A 12,178-nucleotide genomic window follows, 5' to 3' on the forward strand; every position below is an offset into this window, starting at 1 on the left:
AAACTGAACACAGATCAATCGAGAAAACGGGAAGAAGTTGTGTGGAACTATGAAAAAAATAAGCAAAATATACAAACTCAGTAGTCCATGCGGAAGATAGGCAACATCAAGGAGATTGTGAGCTCAGGAGCGCCGTGGTCCCGTGGTTAGCGTGAGCAGCTGCGGAACGAGAGGTCCTTGGTTCAAGACACTGTCCATTCCGTTCAACTGCTCTTCCAAGTCCTTTGCTGTCTCTGACAGAATTACAATGTCATCGGCGAACCTCGACGTTTTTATTTCTTCTCCATGGATTTTAACACCTACTCCAAATTTTTCTTTTGTTTCCTTTACTGCTTGCTCAATATACAGATTGAATAACATCGGAGAGAGGCTACAACCCTGTCTCACTCCCTTCCCAACCACTGCTTCCCTCGACTCTTATAACTGCATCTGGTTTCTGAACATATTGTAAATAGCCTTTTGCTCCCTGTATTTTACCCCTGCCACCTTTAGAATTGGAAATAGAGTATTCCAGTCAACATTGTCAAAAGCTTTCTCTAAGTCTACAAATGCTAGAAACGTAGGTTTGACTTTCCTTAATCTTTCTTCTGAGATAAGTCGTAAGGTCAGTATTGCCTCACGTGTTCCAACATTTCTACGAAATCCAAACTGACCTTCCCCGAGGTCGACTTCTACCTGTTTTTCCATTCGTCTGTAAATAATTCGCGTTAGTATTTTGCAGCTGTGACTTATTAAACTGATAGTTCGGTAATCAGCAATGATCAACGACATGAGGATGCAGAAGGCAATGGAAACCACTGCATTAAAGACACTTAACGTGTATCCACAGGACATGTAGCCTGTAATTGAAGAAGTGTCATGATGATCTCTCCATGGGCAAAAGATTCCGTAATAGTCCCCCCTTCGGATCCCCGGGAGGGGATTGCCAAGGGGGAGATTACCATGAGCAAAAGATTGAATAATCAACGAAAGGATAACGTTCTACGAGTCGGGGCTTGGAATGTCAGAAGCTTGGCGTGGTAGGGAAACTAGAAAATCTGAAAAGGGAAATGCAAAGGCTCAATCTAGATATAGTAGGGGTCAGTGAAGTGAAGTGGAAGGAAGACAAGGATTTCTGGTCAGATGAGTATCGGGTAGTATCAACAGCAGCAGAAAATGGTATAACAAGAGTAGGATTCGTTATGAATAGGAAGGTAGGGCAGAGGGTGTGTTACTGTGAACAGTTCAGTGACCGGGTTGTTCTAATCAGAATCGACAGCAGACCAACACCGACAACGATAGTTCAGGTATACATGCCGACGTCGCAAGCTGAAGATGAACAGATAGAGAAAGTGTATGAGGATATTGAAAGGATAATACACTATGTAAAGGGGGACGAAAATCTAATAGTCATGGGGGACTGGAATGCAGTTGTAGGGGAAGGAGTAGAAGAAAAGGTTACAGGAGAATATGGGCTTGGGACAAGGAATGAAAGAGGAGAAAGGCTAATTGAGTTCTGTAACAAGTTTCAGCTAGTAATAGCGAATACCCTGTTCAAGAATCACAAGAGGAGGAGGTATACTTGGAAAAGGCCGGGAGATACGGGAAGATTTCAATTAGATTACATCATGGTCAGACAGAGATTTCGAAATCAGATACTGGTCTGTAAGGCGTACCCAGGAGCAGATATAGACTCAGATCACAATATAGTAGTGATGAAGAATAGGCTGAAGTTAAAGACATTAGTCAGGAAGAATCAATACGCAAAGAAGTGGGATACGGAAGTACTAAGGAATGACGAGATACGTATGAAGTTCTCTAACGCTATAGATACAGCAATAAGGAATAGCGCAGTAGGCAGTACAATTGAAGAGGAATGGACATCTCTAAAAAGGGCCATCACAGAAGCTGGGAAGGAAAACATAGGTACAAAGAAGGTAGCTGCGAAGAAACCATGGGTAACAGAAGAAATAAGTTCAAAGTTCAAATGGCTCTGAGCACTATGGGACTTAACATCTATGGTCATCAGTCCCCTAGAACTCAGAACTACTTAAACCTAACTAACCTAAGGACAGCACACAACACCCAGTCATCACGAGGCAGAGAACAGAAGAAATACTTCAGTTGATTGATGAAAGGAGGAAGTACAAACATGTTCCGGGAAAATCAGGAATACAGAAATACAAGTCGCTTAGGAATGAAATAAATAGGAAGTGCAGGGAAGCTAAGACGAAATGGCTGCAGGAAAAATGTGAGGACGTCGAAAAAGACATGATTGTCGGAAGGACAGACTCAGCATACAGGAAAGTCAAAACACCCTTTGGTGACATTAAAAGCAACGGTGGTAACATTAAGAGTGCAACGGGAATTCCACTGTTAAGTGCAGACGAGAGAGCAGATAGGTGGAAAGAATACATTGAATGCCTCTATGAGGGTGAAGATTTGTCTGATGTGAAAGAAGAAGAAGAAACAGCAGTCGATTTAGACGAGATAGGGGATCCAGTATTAGAATCGGAATTTAAAAGAGCTTTGGAGGACTTACGGTCAAATAAGGCAGAAGGGATAGATAACATTCATCAGAATTTCTAAAATCATTGGGGGAAGTGGCAACAAAACGACTATTCACGTTGGTGTGTAGAATATATGAGTCTGGCGACATACCATCTGACTTTCGGAAAAGCATCATCCACACAATTCCGAAGACGGCAAGAGCTGACAAGTGCGAGAATTATCGCACAATCAGCTTAACAGCTCATGCATCGAAGCTGCTTACAAGTATAATATACAGAAGAATGGAAAAGAAAATTGAGGATGCGCTAGGTGACGATCAGTTTGGCTTTAGGAAAAGTAAAGGGACGAGAGAGGCAATTCTGACGTTACGGCTAATAATGGAAGCAAGGCTAAAGAAAATACAGGACACTTTCATAGGATTTGTCGACCTGGAAAAAGCGTTCGACAATATAAAATGGTGCAAGCTGTTCGAGATTCTGAAAAAAGTAGGGGTAAGCTATAGGGAGAGACGGGTCATATACAATATGTACAACAACCAAGAGGGAATAATAAGAGTGGACGATCAAGAACGAAGTGCTCGTATTAAGAAGGGTGTAAGACAAGGCTGTAGCCTTTCGCCCCTACTCTTCAATCTGTACATCGAGGAAGCAATGATGGAAATAAAAGAAAGGTTCAGGAGTGGAATTAAAATACAAGGTGAAAGGATATCAATGATGCGATTCGCTGATGACATTGCTATCCTGAGTGAAAGTGAAGAAGAATTAAATGATCTGCTGAACGGAATGAACAGTCTAATGAGTACACAGTATGGTTTGCGAATAAATCTGAGAAAGACGAAGGCAATGTGAAGTAGTAGAAATGAGAACAGCGAGAAACTTAACATCAGGATTGATGGTCACGAAGTCAATGAAGTTAAGGAATTCTGCTACCTAGGCAGTAAAATAACCAATGACGGACGGAGCAAGGAGGACATCAAAAGCAGACTCGCTATGGCAAAAAAGGCATTTCTGGCCAAGAGAAGTCTACTAATATCAAATACCGGCCTTAATTTGAGGAAGAAATTTCTGAGGATGTACGTCTGGAGTACAGCATTGTATGGTAGTGAAACATGGACTGTGGGAAAAGCGGAACAGAAGAGAATCGAAGCATTTGAGATGTGGTGCTATAGACGATTGTTGAAAATTAGGTGGACTGATAAGGTAAGGAATGAGGAGGTTCTACGCAGAATCGGAGATGAAAGGAGTATGTGGAAAACACTGATAAGGAGAAGGGACAGGATGATAGGACATCTGCTAAGACATGAGGGAATGACTTCCATGGTACTAGAGGGAGCTGTAGAGGGCAAAAACTGTAGAGGAAGACAGAGATTGGAAGACGTCAAGCAAATAATTGAGGACGTAGGTTGCAAGTGCTACTCTGAGGTGAAGAGGTTAGCACAGGAAAGGAATTCGTGGCGGGCCGCATCAAACCAGTCAGTAGACTGATCACCAAAAAAAAAAAAAAAAAAAAAGTTCGGTACTTTTCACATCTGTCAACACCTGCTTTCTTTAGGATTGGAATTATTATATTCTTCTTGAAGTCTGAGGGTATTTCGCCTGTCTCGTACATCTTACTCACCAGATGGTAGAGTTTTGTCAGGACTGGCTCTCCCAAGGCCGTCAGCAGTTCTAATGGAATGTTGTCTACCCGGACAAGTACGACTAGGACTTCAGCTCTGCGGTTTCTGCGCAAATTTCAGCATGTATCCAAACTAAAATTAAAATTTTCTATATGTATTTCGTGAATGAATGTTATTTGTGTATAGATAGTATTAACAATAATTATAGTAGTAATAACTCCGCTATACCGGACCCAAGCCTGGGATTTCATCGTGTCAATGGCGCTGAAGGAGGAAGGGGACGAATAACAGGCTCGCAAAAGGAAAAGAAAAAAAAAACAGAGCTCACCTAGCCCAGGTATAGCACCCTGTGAGGACTCATCCTAGGATTACAGTGAAGGCTTCAGTGGAAGTGAAGGAGGAGAGAATGGATCTTGGATCGGCGGAACTAGCGGGAGAAGGGACACGGGAAAAGTCTACAAGGCGTCTGAGTTGCAACAAGCGGCAAAGTGGTCAGCTTCTGTTCACTAGAGGTGCGGTTGGAAACATGTTCCTCAGAGCTAACAACCCTGAGTAGTATTTTTAAGGGACTTGTTCCCCTAAATCAGCGAGAAATCAACAAAGAAGATACAATTTGGGAGAGATTTAGGCTTTCGGAATCTGGGGCCTACGACACTGTGGGAAGTCTTCTTCATGATAACACAGAAGTTCTTTCTGTTTTTATACTGAGCTGCCGCTCCGCCAGAGAATTAATATATTTTACATGATTTTTTCATTAAATTTTTTTCTTTCAGGAAGTCAGTTAAGTAGGACTGGAACATACGCAGAGCAACAGTGTCATATGTCAGGCATTCTGATATGATAAGAGATGTGCGCAAGTTTGTTGCCATTCTTGTAATAAGCTAAAAAAGGATGAATTGTTGCTTGTGTGTCGGTTCAATGGTAACCTTGAACTTCATCCTGTACAATAAATGTGTAGCTATCAGCAAAATCACAAATCACCAGAAACTCACCTTCTTTATATTCAATTTTCAGTTTTTTTTGGAGATTGATTGTTGACTGGCCACAATGAAATGCTGTGTAAATGATTTTAATTTCCCAAAAAAATAATGAATAAAGTCGTCAGAGGGTTTATAACGGTTTCTAGAGGTATACAGTCAACAGAGACCCACTGTTTGTAAGTTATCTGGTCGATATCATTACTGTCAGCAACTCTTGTAAATACTTTTTAAGTATTTCTAGTCCTAGACAGAACTGACTTTTACCAAAGTAACAAACGGACAATGATGGGTTACACACAGCTCTTGCCTTGCAGTCTTTCTAGGGTTTTACCGCAGTACCACCATTCACTGTCAGCTGAGGAATGTTTCAAAAAAATGGTTCAAATGGCTCTGAGCACTATGCGACTTAACATCTGTGGTCATCAGTCCCCTAGAACTTAGAACTACTTAAACCTAACTGACCTAAGGACATCACACACATCCATGCCCCAGGCAGGATTATAACCTGCGACCGTAGCGATCACGCGGTTCCAGACTGAAGCGCCTAGAACCGCACGGCCACACCGGCCGGCCAGGAATGTTACACCCGTTCAGCGTAAGTCTGAAGATTTGGTGAGTAGTGCACATACAAACACTATGCATACCACTGTTTTCAGTTAAAAAACGATTTTTAGGACATAGCACGGCAGACTTTAAAAACCCAATGTGGAGCCCCGGATAGTTATCTTTGTAGTACACAAAGATTTATTTCAAACTGCTTAAAATTAATTTTTTTGCATTTGTATTTTAGCTCCTTCAACTCTTATGAGCGTAAAATCTTTTTACTACGTAATGACCAGATTATCTTAACAGAACAATAAATCTGCAATTATTTTATTAAGAGTTTTGCCAGGTTGCGGACTAGAAGAAGACAAAGCATCCCTGGCTTTCACGAACTCTACGTTTCTATCCTTTTTATATAGTATTAAAAATGTTTTCTTCGATTGTAATAAAATACATATTTTAGGTATTGTGTCTATTTATTAATTCTGAGTTGTTAATTTGTCTGGTGTTACACTTTAAAACACAGTTTTTTGATGAGAAGTAGGATTTTGTAGCCCAAGTAATAAAACCAACTATGATTTTGTAAAATTGTTACGGGTAGTAAAATTAAAATTACAATAATTCACGGTCTGAATGACATATAACAGAATCGCTATTGAGAGTCCAAGCTCATCCCAATTTGAAACTTTCAGAACATGTAGAGGAAAATATTTTCCACGTTACTTTCTTTTTGAGAATTTCGAAAATGCAATTTTCCATAGTTCAGTAAATTCATAAATGTTTTTCATTAAAAACTCTATATTTATATTTACCTAACATGTGATGACTGAAGTAGAGAGGATACAAAATGTCGATTGGCAACGTCCAGAAAAGAGTTTCTGAAGAAGAGAAGTTTCTTAACATCAGGTATAGATTTAAGTGTCAGCAATTCTTTTTTGATTGTATTTGTCTGGAGCTTAGCCATGTATGGAAGTGAAACACGGACGTTAAACAGTTTAGACGTAAAGAGAATGGAAGTTTTGAAATGTGATGCTACAGAATAATGCTGAAGATTGGAGGGGTGAATCACGTAACTAATGAGGTGGTACTGAATAGATGTGGGGAGAAAATAAATTTTCGGCACAACTTAACTAGGAGGAGGACTCGGTTGATAGGATACATTCTGAGAGATCGAGGGATCACCAATTTAGTACTGGAGGGTAGTGTGGGGATAAAAATCCTAGAGGGAGACCAAGAGATGACTGAAGTAAGCAAATTCAAAAGGATGTAGGTTGCTGTAGTTATTCGGAGATGAAGAAGCTTACATAGGATAGAGTAGCGTGTAGAGTTGCATCACATCAGTCTTCGGACCGAAGGGCCACAACAACAACAACAACAACCATGTGCCAATGGACAATCGTCTCAGTTGTGGGACTGTATTCATTATTTCCTATCAGACTGGTGACAGTTTGTAGTAACTGAAGGAAAGTCATAGAGTAAGAAGTAATATCTGGTCTTCTCCAAGGAAGTGTTATCGGCCCTCTGTTGTTCGTGATCTACATAAACGATTTAGGAGACATTCTAAGCAGTACTTTTACATTTTTTGTATATGATGCTGTTATATACCGTCTTGTAAAGCTATGAAAAGATCAAAACAAATTGCGAAACGATTTAGACAAGATACGTGTATGGTGCGTAAGGTAACAATTGACTGTAAGTAATGAAAAGTGTGAAATCATCCAGATGAGTACCAAAAGGTATCCTCTAAATTTCGGTTACACGATAAACTGCACAAATCTAAAGGCTGTAAATTCAACTATATACTTATGGATTACAATTACGTATCAGCTAAGTTAGAAGGATCACATATATAATGTGGGTAAAGCAAACCAAAGACTATTATTTATTGGAAGAACAATGAGAAAATGCAACAGGTCTAGTAAAGAGACTGGCTACACTGCACTTGCACGTCCTATTTTGGAGCATTGTTGTGCAATGTGGTATCGACGGGGACATCGAAAAAATTCAAAGAAGGGCAGCTCGTTTTGCACTATCTCGAAATAGGGGAGAGAGGACCACGGACTTGACACGTGATTTGGGTGGGAATCATTAAAACAAAGGCGTTTTTCGTTGTGGCGGTTTAGATTCTGACCACTATTAAATTCAAGGTTAGGCCAATATTTTGAGAAAAGAACCAGTCCCAACGTAAAAAGTTTGACATACAGCATTTATCTGGGAAAAATACAATTGGAAAAAATACCTAAATGTTGGGAACAACACCAAGAAGACATTCAATCGAAAGGTCTCAAAAAGATCAGAGTACAACATACAAAAGATCAGCTGACGTCAACTGAGTACATTTAAAGCAGAAAAACATAAAGAACTTTCATATAACATTCAAAATAGTTTAAAGAAGTACACACCACCACGTTTACTATTTACAGATCCAAAAACACATACGACTGCATATAATAATACAGAGAACTACAGAATAAATGCGGACTAGAACTAAACAATTGCGATTTCATTTTGATAACGTGATCCAAATGCAACCAGTTTCAGGACCACCAGCAACAGAAGATATCAGAAAAATCACAAACCAACATAAAAATAACAAAGGATCAGGAGAAGACAAGATAGTCGCTGAATTGTGGAAATACCCTGGTGACAATATTATTCTATGTCTGGCAGAAATCTTTAATGAAATTTAGACAACGAACAGCTTACCATCAGATTGGATATCGGCATTAGTACATACACTACATAAAAAAACAAAACTGATCCTAAGAGTTATAGAGGGATCCCCTTTGGCCAGTGACATATAAGATCTTCTCCATGACACTTTTGAAAAGAACTGAAGCAGGATTTAGGGAGGGAAGGTCTTGTGCACAGCAAATACTCAATCGAAAGAACATAATGGGAAAGAGGAAAATCAGAAAAGTGAAATATTTGATAACTTTTGGAGATTTTAAAAAGTCACGTGATTCTATTGATAGAAATACAGTAATCAACATTATAAAGGAATTCGGCCTCGACAATAAAAAAATAGAAGTAATTAACAGAACTTAGACACAAATCGAAAGTAAAATATGTCGGGGAACTCTCAAAGCCTTTTCAAATAAAATCAGGAGTAAGACTGGGAGATGGTACATCACCCATACTTTTCAACTGCACATAATTTTGTGTGGCTCAATGGCCTGTTGCAAGCCATTCTATTGGACGCCACTTTGACGACTTGCGTGTCCCTAACCTACCCCAGTTATCCAACCTACAGCTTAACGCAGAATCCAAACCACATTTGTTTCTAGAGACTCCTCAGATCGTTGAGAGATGGAAGATAGGTTAAAACAAAAATGAAAAATCTGTGGTCAAACTCAGATTGGATCCCGCGGTCTCTCGTCTTCCAGGCTCGCATCATCATGTACGTAGTTTATCTATAGGTTTCTGAAGAATGAGTTTGCGAGTGTTAAAATATGTGACGTATATGGCCGTATCTTTTGACTGCATCGTCTTAGCTTATAGTATTTACCCAGCCAAGCGATTGGGGATCTTCGCAAATAGTACAAATTTCAACTTGATACCTCTACCCGCTCCTGAGAAAAACGGGTCTTAACGGACAGACGGACAAAAAATGGCCCAAAAAAATTTTATTTTATATAATTAGAAAGTATCATTTTTTTATTTTCTATTTTACTTTTACTTGCCAAACTTAATGATTCTAGTTCAACGGGAAGTACGCTGTAGGTTTTGAAGAGTGAGTTTGTATCTAAATATGTGACATAAATGGACATATCTTTTGAATGGATTGACTTAGAAGCTTAATTTTTTTACACCGTCAAGGAATCGTAGACTTCAGTACCTGACACAAAAGTCACCTTGATACCTCGACCCATTCCTGGGAGAAAGGGGTCTTAACGGACCGAGAAACAGACGGATAGCAAATGGCAAAATCAAATATGTGAAATAATTACAAACTTTTTTCGGGTTTTTTCTTTTACTTTCACGTGAAACCTTATCTCTTGTCAAATTGTATGACTTGATGTCAACGGGACCTACAGATTTTGATGAGTGAATTATCGAGTATCGCAATATGTGATATAAATGGCCGTAACTTTTCATTACATTCACCTAGAACCTTAATTTTTTCACACCGCCAAGGGGCCGTAGATCTTAGTATCTGACGTAAATCTCAACTTGATACGCCTACCCGTTATTGAGAAAAAGGGGTCCGACTGTTGCCGGATGAACAGACAGACAGACAGACAGACAGACGGACAACAATGTGAGCTAGTGGGGGTTCCGTTTTTGTCGATTGAGATATGGACTCCAAAAAGACCTTCTATTCTAGGTTTTTTAATTTTCCACAGAAAGTATCCGCAAACTGGACACATCACATGACAAGGGCAAGAATGGGAAACCAGTTCCAAGTAAATGAGCATCATAGTGGACGTAAATAGTTAAAAATGATTACTTGACTTCACGGCATAATATGTACACCAGACATAAATACACAATGGATGCTAAAATTGTATATCCGATTCAAAACTTAAAGCAAATATGTACCAATTAAGAAACGCTAAAATGACAGTCCTGGACAGTTTTCCTAAATTAATTAAGCTCACTTTAGTTACTCACCACTGTAAAACTCCAATAAAAAAAGCACGATGTATAAAACTATAGAAATACTGCTAACTTAGTTTGTGTGTTGCAAAAGTTAATTCTACTACTGCTACGTCAAGTGCGCAGTCTCCCTACTTCAGCTGTTGACTCTTTGCTTTTATACACAACTGCTTGCTGCGTTTACATCTTTTGTTCTGTCCGTAGAATATGAATATCTATGGAGTGTTCATAAGCGAGAGCAGCAGGGCAATGCTCGTTTCACAACAGTTCTCGCAATCTTGACGTCATTTTGAAGCCATGCGCAGTATCGGCTACCGACTTTGTGACAAGGAAGAATATGAACACTATTGCTCCTCGATTCATTCGCAGCAATTTAAGCTGTCCTATTACGTTCCTGCCCGACCACACACTCGGAAGTCGCTACATATTCGAACATAAAGAGACAAATATATTAGTGAAAAAGCAGAATATGAATTTTATTGCTGCTTGTTTCAGTCGTAGCAATTTAAGCTCTTCTCTTAGGTTCCTGCCTAATTACACAATCGGAAATCGCTAAATATTTATTTCACTTTTCGTTCTCAAATCAGACGGAACGTAAATGACATCGAATATTGCTGAACACACTTGTATTACGTTCATAAGAAAGTCTTAGAATGTGTTAACAACTCTAATACACAAAAAAATCTTTGTATGTCACTGTACGTGAACCACATCTTTCGTCTCCACAAATCAGCAACGAGTATCACAAAACTTTTACATCGACTTTAAGTACAACATTTAAATTATATGTATAAATGGTAAGAACTTCACTCTTTTGCATTTATTGTTGAGAATTTCTTGTTTTTCGTTCTTCAGGTATTGTTTCAGATCATATATAGACTCTCCTCCCTCGTTCAAAATGTAGTTTCTAAAACAATACACGAACCAAGTTAGTGTTCTTGTCTTGGATGCTGGAAACGCTTTTACGTCCATATACATTATTGTTTTGTTGTTTATTTCGTTAACAGTGGTTGATAGAAGACTTGTTGATTTAAACTTTATCCATTTCCATAGATCTGCAATTCTGTAGCAGCCTACTGTTCGGTGTATGGCAGTGTCAACTATTCCACAGTAAGGATGATTAGTTAGTTTTATTCCGTGGCTTCGCGCTGCTGTCCTGATCAGATTATTTAGAAACATGTAAGCTGCTGGGCGCAACTTTGAACTTAAGGATCTGTCAGCAAAATTTGACCAGAGCGTCTTCCAGTTTAAGTCTTCATGCTTCACCTGGTTTTCTGGGGAACATGGAGGTTTTTTTCCAATGGTTTCGATTATTTTCTTTGTCGTATAGAATATTACGTCTGGAGTCTTCTCAAAAACATATGTGTGGCTTGCAAGACACGACTTACTTTTTTTGACATCCTTCTGTCATCTCTGTTTTCTGTCACGATGCCCCAGTCCGCATTTTTGTAAATCTGATCAGTTGATAATTTGAGGGTACATATGAGATTTTTCAATGTAATGGCTGAACATTTTGCCTCGCAGTCTGTTAAGGTTAGGCCACCTTCGTTAAGTGGTTTCGTTAGTTAATCCCTGGCTACCCGAACAACATACCTTTCCAAATAAACCAACCAATGTACTTTTTAATTAGCGTGAAACATTTTCTGTTGATGGGTAAGCTTTTGTTAAACATACCACATTTTAGACAGGGCGAGTATGTTTACACAATCAACCCTTTGAATAATGTTTTATTTTCTTGTGCTATTCGGTATCAGGGCACCTCTTGTTTTTTCCATCACTCCTTTCGGATTGACGTCATTTAACTCGTTTATGTTTTTACTTAATTTTAATACCAGCACTTCCATTTCAACACAGTCGCTGAATGGGAATGACCTGGGTTTAAAACCTTCATTTATGCTCAACAAACGTGTTTTATCGTTGTTTATTGTTGCCCCTGTCGCTTCTTTAC

Source organism: Schistocerca americana, chromosome 8 (genome assembly GCF_021461395.2).
Source record: "Schistocerca americana isolate TAMUIC-IGC-003095 chromosome 8, iqSchAmer2.1, whole genome shotgun sequence".
Taxonomy (NCBI): domain Eukaryota; kingdom Metazoa; phylum Arthropoda; class Insecta; order Orthoptera; family Acrididae; genus Schistocerca; species Schistocerca americana.